At 56.4% G+C, this 13,804-nt stretch overlaps 1 protein-coding gene across 1 annotated transcript in view; it reads right to left on the bottom strand.

Moving 5' to 3' along the window:
* The window catches only part of MEF2D (myocyte enhancer factor 2D), a 114,600-nt gene extending 101,007 nt beyond the window's left edge, over nucleotides 1-13,593 (bottom strand). Inside the window, exon 1 of the mRNA XM_054051066.1 lies at nucleotides 13,281-13,593. The gene's annotated coding sequence lies outside the window, so the exon portion shown is untranslated. The remainder of the gene's footprint in view (nucleotides 1-13,280) is intronic.
* Nucleotides 13,594-13,804: the final 211 nt, after the last annotated feature.

Raw genomic sequence — 13,804 nt, 5'->3', positions numbered from 1 at the left:
CCTGTCAAGGCTTCCAAAACGCACCAAGACCTCAAAATCTGCCCAAGACCCTCTTCCAGGTGTTTCCCAAAATACATGAGAAGCCTCCAAGCTCCAACAGATGCCCAAAACGGTTCCTTCCTCACTCCAGCCTGAGACCTCCAGTCAAGGCTTCCAAAACCCACCACAACCTCAAAACCTGACCAAGACTGTCTTCCAGGGAACAAAGTTTCCCCAAGCCCCGCTTGCTTTGGAGAACATCCCAGCCAGCCACCACCGGATCCGTGCTCTCCAAACCCAGCACCGTGCCCGGCCGGCACCCACGAAGGCATCGGAGGGGAAGGTTGGGACACAGAGGACGTTTTGTTCCCTGCTCTCCCCTTAAATTATCCTGCCACATACACTATATCTCAGTGCTATTTTTAGGCTTTGCTTGTTTAATTATTGAGAACGATTTTGAAGGATCTCTTGAAGGCGAGGAGATGAGCACCCGCGGGTGCTTACCAGGTTTCTCGCTGCTGCCCATGGAGACTGCCGAGCCCTGGAGCTCGGAGCGAAGAACGGGGCCACAGCGGCCAAGGTGCCCCTTTGCCACACAAATCCTCCAATATCGGCTCCTGCTTGGGCTTCGTTTGCCCGCGGGGATGAGGAAGGCTGAGAGGAAACCTCATCACTGCCTATCACTCCCTGATAGGAGGATGTAGGGAGGTGGGTATTGGTCTCTTCTCCCAAGTAACAAGTGATGGGATGAGAGGAAATCTGGTCAATTGACCTCAAGTTACTCCGGGGAGGTTTAGGATCATAGAACCATAGAATAGTTTGGGTTGGAAGGGACCTTAAAGATCATCCATTTCCACCCCCTGCCATGGGCAGGGACATCCGGCTAGCCCAGGCTTCCCAAGGCCCATCCAAGCTGGCCTTGAACACCTCCAGAGATGGGGCAACCACAACTTCCCTGGGCAACCCATTCCAGCGATTGGATATCAGGAAACTTTCCTTCACTGAAAGGGTTCTGAGGCACTGGAACTTCTGCCCAGGGCAGTGGTGGAGTCCCCAATCCTGGAGGGATTTAAGAGCCAAGTGGATGAGGTGCTCGGAGTGGTTCAGTAGTGGACAGGTACAGTTGGACTCAATGATCTCAAAGGTCTTTTCCAACCAAACAATTCCGTGATTCTATATGGGGAGAGCAGGGCTGGGCTGTGAAACCACCAGGTGGACAAACCCTGTGCCATAACCCCGGCGAGAACCACCTCTCGTGCACAAGGAAAGCAGCTTCAAGCCTGAAACGAGGGACAAATCCCATCTCAGAACCAGCACGAGTGACCACATGCACGACCCATTGGAGCTGGGAAACACCATCTCCCAGTTAACAAACACCAGTGAAGCCCCAGCGCCATCTTCTACCAGGACTGGATGTGGCCCAGAATTCACCATTCTTATTTTTAACTAAAACGGCCACTTTTCTTACTGAAAAATGACCTTATTCTGTGCTCGCTGAGTGGAATCACAATGGCTGGAGACTTTTTCTTCTAACCCGGTTCCTTTCATGTTTCCACTTACAAAAAGCCAAGCAGAGGATGGCCTTTATTTGAGATTAAAGAGTTACGGTCAACTCGAAGTCGACTGAGATTTCAGTAAAATAATACTTAATGAAGTAAAAGCCTCAACGGGCATCAACTGCCAGGGCTTTATTATCTTCAGTTTTGCAGCACCAATTGGTACCTGGTCCAGGGACATCAAGGAAAACATGGATTCGCCCCAGCTGCTGGGCTCAGAGGGTCAGGATTAACGCCCACCAGCTGAGGATGCGGGTTGTTGAGGGTATCTATGATGCTGCCCGTGTTTCCTAAGGAAACAAGAGATGAATTAACTCCTGTATTTGGTCTGTTCATCCTCCCCCTCTCAACCATATCGGGTTCAAAGGGGAAGATATTCATTTGCTTAGAGTTATAGGTTGCATGAAAACCATTACGGCCAACAGAGAGGGGATGCTGCCCATCGGCTCTGCTCTCGTGAGACCCAACCTGGAGTCTTGTAACCAGTGCTGGAATCCCCAACGTAAGAAGGATATGGAACTGTTGGGACAGGTCTAGAAGAGGCCACGGAGATGATCCAAGGGCTGCAGCACATCTGCTATGAGGACAGGCTGAGAGGTTTGGGGTTGTCCAGCCTGGAGAAGAGAAGGCTCCGGGGAGACCTTAGAGCAGCTTCCAGCGCTGAAAGGGGCTCCAGGAAAGCTGTGGAGGGGCTCTGGGTCGGGGAGTGCATGGATGGGATGAGGGAAGCGGTTTTCAGCTGCAAGAGGGGAGATTGAGATGAGATCTTGGGGAGAAATGTTCTCCTGTGAGGGTGGGGAGCCCCTGGCCCAGGGTGCCCAGAGCAGTGGTGGCTGCCCCATCCCTGGAGGGGTTCCAGGCCAGGTTGGATGGGGTTTGGAGCCCCTGATCCAGTGGGAGGTGTCCCTGCCCATGGCAGGGGTGGGACTGGATGGGCTTTGAGGTCTCTTCCAACCCAAACGATTCCATGATTCTATGATTGACCCCCAAACTCACTCCAGGAAGGGTGGAAGGAGAACCTCTGCTCATGGTTTGGATGCCCCAACACACATCCAAACCCCACAAAGCCCACTCTGTATTCAGCCCTGGTTGTGCACCAGGTCTCCGTCTCCCTCGGGAGGTCACCAAGCGATGCCACGCCGTGGGGATGCTCCGAAGCCTGGCCCAATTAACCGCTGCAATTAAGGAAGGGGTGATGAAAGGCTTGGGATGGGCACCTTGAGGCAGAGCTGGAGTGGGGCTGGGCTGCTCTGACGGGCGCAGGCTGGAGGGGGGGTGCGAGTTGTCAGCCCCTGCTCCTTAACACCCTGACAAGCTTATAACTATTTCATTTGTTACACTGTGAACCTTTTTAAATTAATGAACATAAGGTTGTCACGGTTGCTGTGGCGACGACACGTTGCCGGGGCAACAGCAGCGATGCAGAGCCTGCAGAGTGTAATCAGGGGTCAGGATAACGATGGAGCCAGGCTGCACGGAGGGGCTGTGGGAAGGGGCAGCGAGCCGCCGTGTTTTCCCCCTGTGCCTCTCTCTCTGACCCCCAAAACCAGCCCAGATGGATGGGAAAAAACACCCTTGTGGTGCTTCCCTGCCACTGGCAACCTGACCCTGGGGAGCAAACCTGCTTCAAAGCCTTCAACGTGTCCATGTCCCAAGGATGCACATGCCCCGAGCGAGTCTGGTCCCATCAACAGGGAAGACAGGCGGCTCGCGGACCCCATCCCACTGTGCCACCACCTCCCCTTTCCCTCCTTTCCATCCCCCGTGGGTCTATCCCGGTCTTCATTCCCAGCTTCATCCAGACCAAAAGTGGCTGATGCAGAGCAGACAAAGCCACGGGGCAAAACCCACACCTCCAGGTCTCCTCTTGAAGGGACATGAGGACAACAAGGTGGTTTGGGAACAGCTCATCCTTCCTTGCTCTTCCCACCAGGAGCCAAGGACTGGGATGCTTTGTCACATCGCATCTCCCCACCCGGGGATCCTGAGCAGCAGAGATTTTGCAGCCAGAAAACTCTTTAAATGCATCTATTTCCCGCACTTCAACATCGCAGGGGGTGGGAAAGGAGGGAACAACTCAACACCTCTGCAAAAAAACTCACTGAAATTCAGAGCAGGAAAACGCCTTTGCAAAGTCCTCAGGCACGTGGGCTTTGCACTCCTTTTTTCCAAGTCCAAGGAAAAGGATCTTCTGTGTGCACTCACAGCCCAGAAACCCCCCCGTGTCCTGGGCTGCATCCAGAGCAGTGGGACCAGCAGGGAGGGAAGGGGTTCTGTCCCTCTGCTCCACTCTGGTGAGACCCACCTTGGAGCCCCATGTCCAGTTCTGGAGTCCTCAGCACAGGGAGGACATGGAGCTGTTGGAATGAGTCCAGAGGAGGCCACGGAGATGATCTGAGGGCTGGAGAACCTCCTGTACCAAGACAGGCTGAGAGAGTTGGGGTTGTTCAGCCTGGAGAGGAGAAGGCTCTGAGGAGACCTTAGAGCAGCTTCCAGCGCTGAAAGGGGCTCCAGGAAAGCTGGAGAGGGGCTCTGGATCAGGGAGAGCAGGGATGGGATGAGGGAACAGTTTTCAGCTGCAAGAGGGGAGATTGAGGTGAGATCTTAGGGAGAAATATTCTCCTGCAGACGTGGGGAGGCCCTGGCCCAGGGTGCCCAGAGCAGCGGTGGCTGCCCCATCCCTGGAGGGGTTCCAGGCCAGGTTGGATGGGGTTTGGAGCCCCTGAGCCGGTGGGAGGTGTCCCTGCCCATGGCAGGGGTGGGACTGGAGGGGCTTTGGGGTCCCTTCCACCCCAAATTATTCCATCATCCTATGACCTCTGGTCCCTCTCGCTACCCCGGGTGCAGCTCGGCAGCTCCGTGCACGCCACATCCATGTCCGGGAGCCCCCGGTGGGGGCCAAGCCTGCAGGGACAGCTCTATTTCTGGGTGGCAAAGCCTTGCCGGGGTGTGGAGGGCAGCTCCCTGCCCCCACGGAATTAGGCAAAGCCATGGGGTGAAGCCGAAGCCGCTGGGACGAAGACAGTGGGGGCCAAGATGGGAACCATCCCATCTTCAGCACAGGGTGTGGTGATCGCCCTCCGCTCGGAGCGAGGCGGCTCGTCCTTCTCCTCGGGTGACATCTCCGCGGGACCAAAACAAGAGGGTGTGAACGGGAGAAAAATGAGGTGGGGAAGACGAGTTTCGGGGTTGGGGATTTCTCTGTCTCCTGGGAAGGGGGGGTGTGGGCTCATCCTGTGCTGGGGGGGGTGGCTCTGTCCCCAGCAGCCTTCACTGGGTCCATCGAGGTCCCTACAGCATCGCAGGGATGCGGATGGGCTTTTTGCCCCTTATCCCTTCAAGGTACACCCGGTCCAGGCTTGGTTTGCACCCAAACACCCATCGAGCCCTGGGGATGGCAGTTGGGTGCCTGCTATGAACCACAAACACCCCCTCCCTTTCCAGCCCTGGCAAATGCACGACGTAAAGCAATATATACATGAAATATATATAAATATATATATAATACTCAAAATTATAAGAGGTTGGGGGGGTAATCGTTTACAATATTAAAAAAAAAACTCCCAAAACTGAGCTCAAATCCATTTTCTTCTCCTGTTTTTGAAGGTAACTTTATGCTGAGCTGCTCGAATGACCCATCCTGGGTGGACACCGACGTTCCACCCTTTGGGGCTCGTGGTGCAGTTCTGCCACCGAGGACGCACGCGTCCCCAAAGCCCAACTCTTTGTGCTGAGGTTTCATAAGCACCCGCGTGCACGTAGATCGTTCAGAACGCTTTTCCAGCTCTACCGCCTGTCAGGGAGATGTCTAAATATTTCTGTTTTCCCCAAATACATTTTTCATCAGAATTGGAAAGAGAAAAGGGGGGGGGGAATGGAACCAATCATGAATACACTGAAATCCACATTCAGGTTTGAACAAAAGCAGCATCTCCTAATTGGAAGGAGGATGATGCACCCTCAGGTCTCTGAGGGACAGATCCTCAGCATCTCTCGGGGCTTTGCTGTGTTGTAGAGCACCATAAAGCCTTGTTTCCATCCTATCGATGGGAGGTGAAGCACGTGGAGTCCCAGGGGGGCGATTTGCCTCGCTATCTCCTGAGGAAATCCACTGCCAGGGAGCAGAGCGGAGCCTGGCTCCCCTTGTGTCCCAGATAACACTGTCACCCCACAGAAACCAGGCTCGTCCCAGCGAGCTCAGCAGAGAGGCCAAAAGGTGAAGGAGATAGGGCAGAGCTTCCCTCCTGCTGTTAAAAGCAGGACTGTGACGCCCAGGAGGGACAAGTGTCCAAGAGACCTTGCCCGGCTGGCCCCGGCTCTGCTCTCCATCACTCGCAATCAGTGCAATGCAGCAAAACCTCCCAAAACCAAACCAGGAGGAAAAACAGAAAAGTCAATGAAAAATTAAAAATTAAATAAAAGGAATTGAAATATTTTCAAAATGCCCGCGAAATGCTGCAAGGGACCAACCTGGGGCTTCTTTGCCAGCGCATCGCCTTCGAGGCTGGCTGGTTTGTGGTGGGGAAAGGCGTGGAAGCTGGTGTCCCCGCAGCCCAGTGGGGAGTGAGGGGCTGGGGCTGAGCCCCATCACTGCGAGGATGCGCTGCAGCATCACTCAGGGGCTGAGCATCACCCCTGGACCTGAGCCCCATTACTGTGAGGATGCTCTGAAGCATCACTCAGGGGCTGAGCATCACCCCTGGACCTGAGCCCCATTGCTGTGAGGATGCTCTGAAGCATCACTCAAGGGCTGAGCATCACCTCTGGACCTGAGCCTCATTGCTGTGAGGATGCTCTGAAGCATCACTCAGGGGCTGAGCATCACCTCTGGACCTGAGTCCCATTGCTGTGAGGATGCTCTGAAGCATCACTCAGGGGCTGAGCATCATCTCTGGACCTGAGCCCCATTGCTGTGAGGATGCTCTGAAGCATCACTCAGGGGCTGAGCATCACCTCTGGACCTGAGCCCCATTGCTGTGAGGATGCTCTGAAGCATCACTCAGGGGCTGAGCATCACCCCTGGACCTGAGCCCCATTGCTGTGAGGATGCTCTGAAGCATCACTCAGGGGCTGAGCATCACCTCTGGACCTGAGCCCCATTGCTGTGAGGATGCTCTGAAGCATCACTCAGGGGCTGAGCATCACCCCTGGACCTGAGCCCCATTGCTGTGAGGATGCTCTGAAGCATCACCCAGGGGCTGAGCATCACCTCTGGACCTGAGCCCCATTGCTGTGAGGATGCTCTGAAGCATCACTCAGGGGCTGAGCATCACCCGGGGGCTGAGCCCAATCACCGCAAGGATGTGCTGCAGAGCACCCAAGCACTGAGCATCGCCCTGGAGCTGAGTCCTATCGCTGTGAGGACGCACTGCAGTATCACCCAGGCTCTGAGCATCACCCAGGGTCACTGCTCTGGAGGTCCTGTGCTCCCACTCCAGCCATCCCACCACCTTCTGCCTCTGCCCAGTGGGCTGTGCGGGTCCCCTGACCAAACCTGGCAAAGACAACGCTTCTCTTTCCAAGAGGATCACTTCCAGAGGCCAAAACATGACCCAGCAGCTGAACCACAGCTTCCCCTTCCAGCAGCGCCAGAGTCAGCATCATGTGGCTCGGGTGAAGTTGGGCTCTGTCCCTCTGCTTTCCTTCTTTATGCGCAAAATTCACTTTTTTTTTTTAAAGAAAGGCAAAGAAGGGGGGAAAAAACCCAAGCATAAGGAGCGTGGCCTGATGGAACCCTGCGAGTTCATGCCAGCGCCAGCTTCAGAGAGGAAAAGACCAGCAAAATCTGCTCCAGCAGCAGTCAAGGCTAATTAAATAGCAAATGCATCCCTTCCCAAAGGATTCGGCACTTGCTCGCTGCAGCTGCCACTGACCTGCGAGGCAACCCTGGGCTGCAGCCGACCGTTGTGACCTCTCTGGTGGTGGCTCAGCACCTCAAAACATGGGGTCAAAACTTGTTGGTGCGGGGATCCTGCTTTGAAAGACCATGAGGTGCCTCCTGGGGGTGCTCCCCCCGTGATCCCGTCCTGCTGCTTCCCCTGCCCTAAAGTCAAAGTCACTGATGCAGAAAGTACCTGCCGGCTCTGGCCATCTCCAAGCACGAGGGACTAATCCTGTTTTACAGATTAAGGGAGCATCTTGCCACGTGATGACTTGGAAATAGCGCCCGACTCCCTTCTCCGCTCCAACCCACGGCCGTGCCCACCGCTCCCCACCACCTCACCGGGGACAGGACCCCTATTTGATTGTGTAAACCCTAATCCCAGGACTTCGTTTCTCCAATTCCCCATGTGCAGGGCTCAGTTTCTCCTGTTCAATCCCAGGGACAACCTGCCCCTTCCCTCCTTCCCAGCACCGGGAGCCCAAAGCTCACCCACCTCCGCTCCTTAATCCCCCCCTAATCCTCATTTTAGTCTCCGCGTTGGAAAGCCTTTATCAAACTCCCTTGTCTAACTCGGGAGCGGAGATAACTTGCTATCTCCCACCCCAATCTCTTCCATAGTCTATTTTCTTCCTGCCCAGAGTTGATTTCCCTCACCTAATTGCCCGGAAAGCTCTTTTCCCTTCCTCTAATCAGTCTGGAGCAGACTTTCTCTAGATAATTGTGCCGAGTCCTGATCACTCTTCTCATCTCCGTCTCTCCAACACTCCCATTTCTTCACTAAACTCATCTGCTGGAGCTGCGTTCCTTGGTCTAATTATTTCAAGGCTCCATTGAGTTCCTTAATTGCTTGCTTGTGTGGTGGCACCGTATCTGAAAGCTCCCAGAGCATCTGGGATGGGACTCAGGTCTGAGTTATCCTGCTAAAACTGTTTTTCCACTGAATAAACTTGTTCTAGGTAGTGATGCTGTGAGCCCAGAGCAAAACCTGCTTTGAAAAAAAGAAGATTTCCCAGAGCAGTGGTGGCTGCTCCATCCCTGGAGGGGTTCCAGGCCAGGTTGGATGGGGCTTGGAGCCCCTGAGCCAGTGGGAAGCATCCCTGCCCGTGGCAGGGGGTGGAACTGGGTGGGCTTTGAGGTCCCTTCCAGCCCAAACCTATGATCTTATGGTCCTGAAATACCCCATTAAACCCAACCCGATGCCCCACAGCCCTTGGAGGACCCAGCTGGGACCCTTTTCCTTCCACCCCTGCAGCTCCTGCGGTAGCAGAGCCAGGAAAACCAACCCTATTCTCGTTATCACGCGGCCTCCTCCTCTTTCCCAGGATAATTGATCCACTGTTTTGTTTTCTTATCAAATTGCTCGCAGCCTTGGATGCTCCTTTAATCAATCCACAGCCCTATCTGTCCCCAGGACCTCTGGGAGACCTTTCTCTGCAGCCACCGCTGTATCTAATCGCTCGGGGACTTTATCTAATTGGTGTAAAACCTGATTTCTTTCTCTAATCGCTCCGAGGCCCCGATTCACTTATCTAATCGCTCCAAAGCCCAGGCCTTGCACACCTCTCTCCGGAGCTCCGGCATATCCTCCTCCATAGGTTTTTTCTCTCCCCCGCAGGTGGCTCAGCTCTCCCGACTCCCTAATCCTTCATCCTCTTGATCTCTTTAACGAATCCAGCCAAGATTTGGCACCCTCGCTCGGCTGCTCCCCTAACCCGGTGCTGGGAGGAGGAAACCCACCACGGAGTGATTTGCTCCATCATCTGCCCCACAGCAAAGAGTTAACCTGCATGGTTTGGGATTTGCCTGCTTCCACGGGTCCCTCAGGAATGGGAACGGGCATTCCCAGCGCCCAGAAAATGGCAAAGGCAACGCACGTCCCAGAGCTCAGTTAGAGAAGGGCAACGCTCATCCCCAGCTCCTGATCCCTTGGGAAGGGTGAGATGCGTCCCCAGCACCCAGTTTGGGAATGGCAACGCTCATCTCCAGCTCCTGATCCCTTGGGAAGGGTGAGATGCGTCCCCAGCACCCAGTTTGGGAAGGGCAACACTCATCCCCAGCTCCTGATCCCTTGGGAAGGGCAAGACGTGTCCCCAGTGCCCAGTTTGGGAAGGGCGACGCACATCCCCAGAGCCCAATCCCTCAAGGAAGGGTGATGCATGTTGCCAGTTCCCAGTATGGGCAGGGCCACGCGCATCCCCAATGCCCAGTTTCGGAAGAGCGACATGCATCCCAGTGCCCAATCCCTCTGGAAGAGCAACGCGCATCCCCAGCACCCAGTTTGGGAAGGGCAACACGTATCCCCAGCTCCTGATCCCTTGGAAAGGACAAGACGCATCTCCAGCGCCCAGTTTGGGAATGGCAACACTCATCCCCAGCTCCTGATCCCTTGGGAAGGGTGAGACACGTCCCCAGCACCCAGTTTGGGAAGGGCGATGCGCATCCCCAGCGCCCAATCCCTCAAGGAAGGGCGATGCACGGTGCCGGTTCCCAGTATGGGCAGGGTCACGCGCATCCCCGGTGCCCAGTTCGGGGAAGGGCCACACCCGTCCCTGTCTCCCAGTCCCCTCGGGGTGCGATGGCCACCCCGGTGATGAAGGCGCAGGCGTTGCCTCGCGGTCCCCAAGGAGCTGCCCCCCACCAGAGGACTCTCCCCTCTCTGCCGGGACAGGGTGCACCAGCCCAACCAGTTCCCAACTCTGCTGCACCCACTGGGTTGGGTGTGGGGAGAGGACGGCGATGGGACGGAGCTGAAGAGCAGTTCAGGGTTTGACTCCTTGCAGGGAAGGGGGTTTGCAACGCCGCTCCCTCGGCTTTGGGCTGCATCGACCCTCGTGCCCACAGCGACCCGATGTCGCCTTCGCGAGCTGCAGCAAAGCTCGACGAGGCCCTTTCTTTCCTCCTGGTGAGTCACGTCCGCTGATTCAAGCAAAAGAAGTTGACAGGGGGAAAACATTCACCAGCACCAGCCTGGAAGAATCCCAAGGCTGAAAACAAAGTGGCAGGAACAGAGGAAAGGGGAGATGGATTCCTGTCCCGGGGTGGTTCGCGGCGTGCTGCTCACCGAGCCCCTCAGCAGAGAGAAGGGCCAGCGGTGCCCAACCCCTCCATCCCTGCTCCAGCAACCACCCAAGAGCCAGGGCAGACCCCAAACCTTCCCTGACCTCCCGCCTGTTGCTCTGCTCCCTTCCAGTCGGTTGTTTCAGCCCCAGAGCTCATTCTTTCCCCTGGAGCATCCGTGCTGAGCAAAAGCTTCCCCTTCCCGCGGCTGCTGGGGCCGTGGCCCCCGGACCACGCTGGATCAGCAGCACAAGGTCACTCGGGAGCCGTGCAGAGTGACTCAGGGCTGGATCCCATTGCTGCTCAGCCCCACACGGGGTTTTGGGGGACAGAGTGCTGCCCCTCCTTCCTGGGAGACAGATGAGCCTTCAGGTCCCACCTCTATCATCTTATTGTTTCGGTTTTTCTTCCTTCTGAGGCTTGGGTTGAAGCTGAACCCAGAGATGCTGTGGTGGAAACCCAACATCAAGGAGGGGAGACGGGGCTACGTGGGGCTGGAAGCAAAGGAAATGGGAATAGGGACCTCCGGCGAGGGTGCAAGAGAGCCGGAGCCTCACGTTTGCTCTCTGGGTTTGGAAGAGGGAAGAGGGCAGTGAATCTCTGCACTTTGGGATTTTTCAGTCAGCCGCAGCCCCCAGGGCTTTGATTCCCAGTTCCAGGTGCCACCAAAGCCCCTGTGCTACTCCCAGTGGGAGACAACAGACACCCAACCCCTTCCCAGGTCCCTGCCTTCCGCGCGGGGCTGGGAGCACGATCCCAGCGACGAGCAGTGGGAATCTGCTCTGTTTGTTTGTTTGCAATCCAGCGCTGACCCCAGGACTGGGAGAAGAATGAGTCAGCTTCCAGTTCAGGGCAAGATTCCTCATCAGGCTTCTCCGTTCAGTTAAAATAAGCGCCATTTGGAGATGCGGCAATTCAATCATCTGATTAAATCGGTGCTTCTAACCAGCGACAGGCTGCAACCTTTGCACGCCGACGCTTCTGGTGCAAAGGATGGGAAGCAAAATTGCTCCCAAAGTGTTGGCTGGCAGGAATCCTTCACAAAGCACTGGGGACCGCAGGCTCCAGGAGGACCATGCCCACGTTCCCGAGGAGCTCAGCTCTCGTGCTGCAGCCCCTGAAGGGTTAACACCCATCGCTGGTGCTGCCTCGGCTGCACACAGCAATTCCCATTCCCCATGGGCAAAGCCTTCACCCACCCCCTGACTGCTCTGCCCTGGGGATGCCCGAGGGCACCGGCAGCTCCTGCTCTGAGGATGTCAGCCTGCACAGCTCCAGGGCTGCAGCTGGAATAAGGGACTCTGGGAGCATCACCACTCTCCAGGAGCTGCTTTCAGCCCCTCTTCCTTCTTTAGCCACGCTCCTCTTCCTTGGTCAACCCCTAACCTGCCCCTCGGGAGCCCAGATCCATCTCTCCCTGCCTCCTCCACCCCACGCTGCCCAGCAGGAGATGAAGGTACAGGAGACAGAAAGGAATTCAACCCTGCTTGCATTGAGCCACAGTTTGGTGCACCGAGAGGAGAAGGTTGACACCTGTCCCAGGCGGACACGGCATCATCCAACGCCCTCACAGCACCTGCTGTGAGCTCTGCGTGGTGGAAACCACCCGCAAGGCTCCTGCTGGTTTTCTCCCTTTCTTCTGGGCCACAAAGAAGAGGCTGAGCCCAGATGCTCCCCAGGTGCCCAGGGAACAGCAGGGCTGGCTGCTTTCCCCACGGACGAGGACAACACATGAAGCCTTTAAGCCACTCTATCCCTGCTCATCTGTGTCCAGTTCTGGAATCCTCAACAGAAGAAGGAGATGGAGCTGTTGGAATGGGTCCAGAGGAGGCTCCAAGGATGATCCAAGGGCTGGAGAACCTCCCATCCGAGGACAGGCTGAGAGAGTTGGGGTTGTTCAGCCTGGGGAAGAGAAGGCTCCGAGGAGACCTTATAGAGATCTTCCAGGACCTGAAGGGGCTCCAGGAAAGCTGGAGAGGGGCTGTTCATAAAGGCTGTGGGGATGGGATGAGGGGGAATGGGGATAAACCGGAGAGGGGCAGATTTAGACTGGACACTGGGAGGAATTTCTTCGCTGTGAGGGTGGGGAGGCCCTGGCCCAGGGTGCCCAGAGCAGTGGTGGCTGCCCCATCCCTGGAGGGGTTCCAGGCCAGGTTGGATGGGGTTTGGAGCCCCTGATCCAGTGGGAGGTGTCCCTGCCCATGGCAGGGGTGGACTGGATGGGCTTTGAGGTCCCTTCAGACCCAAATTATCTATGAGCCTATCTCAGAGCCAGGTCCCTCTTGGGCCCAGGAGAACGAAGCAAGAACCCACCCCAGGCTCAACCGAGAGGGAAACAGCCGAACGAGTTGCAAACGCGACCCCTTAAATCCCACTGCGCCAAAGCCTCCCACCCCACGGGGATCCGATCCCCCGCTGGCAGCATCGCCCTGGCGAGCCGAGCTCAGTGCTGGAGCGCCGGTACCCGCGATGCTCCAGCCTGGCATGACTTCCCAAGGGTTGCCAAAGCAACCGCGGAAACACAACAAACAGCAACAACACACAGCAGACAGTCGGCAAACATTCCCCTCTTATTTTCTCCCCGGTTCGGTTTGTGCTTTTTCCCCTTCTCCCACAAGGAAGCTGCTACCATCGCGAAGGAACAACAATATTATTCTTAAGCGCACGAAGCCTGCGCCATCCCAGCAGGAGCTGCGGTGCAGAGCTCCCGGAGCTGCTGGGAAAGCTGCTGCTTCTAGGGAGGAGCCCAGAAATCCATGCTGAACCCCAAATCCAACGCGGGGAGACTCGCATCGCTCACTTACCTCTTCGGTGCTGCAGGTGAGGTCTTGGTGTGCTGAGAAAACGGGGTTGCATCAAAGCCAAGTTGGACAAGAAATGTGAATCCCTTCTCCTGGGCAGCCGCGGTGCTTTCCAAGGGTGATGGGATGTTCTGACCTCAGGGCTGGGATGCACCCGGTACCGACTTTTACATCAGTCTGTGGTTTAGTGGGAGGGATCCAGGACTCAGCACCCTTTTACACAGGGTGTGAAGCGCATGAGCATCCTCAACGCCCTTGTAGGAGCGAGTAGAGGATGCGGACGCAGCGGTTGCGCCCGTGGAGGAGATACAAGAAGGAGCAGAAGGGCTTCGGGACACCTCAGGGCTCACCGAGGCAGCAGAGCAGCCCGAGCACTGCCACCTCCTCAGGAGGGGGATTAACGGGTGCAGCGTGGGGCGCGGGCTTTCAAACCGGGATTAACGTCGCTGCAGCACGTGATGCCGGGGAGAGCTGCGCTCCGGGCATCCTGCCTTCGAGCCAGCTTGCCCAGCACCCCCAGCTCCACC

Source organism: Cuculus canorus, chromosome 28, assembly GCF_017976375.1.
Source record: "Cuculus canorus isolate bCucCan1 chromosome 28, bCucCan1.pri, whole genome shotgun sequence".
Lineage (NCBI taxonomy): Eukaryota > Metazoa > Chordata > Aves > Cuculiformes > Cuculidae > Cuculus > Cuculus canorus.
The sequence above is the reverse complement of the archived record's forward strand: the minus strand, read 5'-3'. Positions and strand labels throughout refer to the sequence as shown.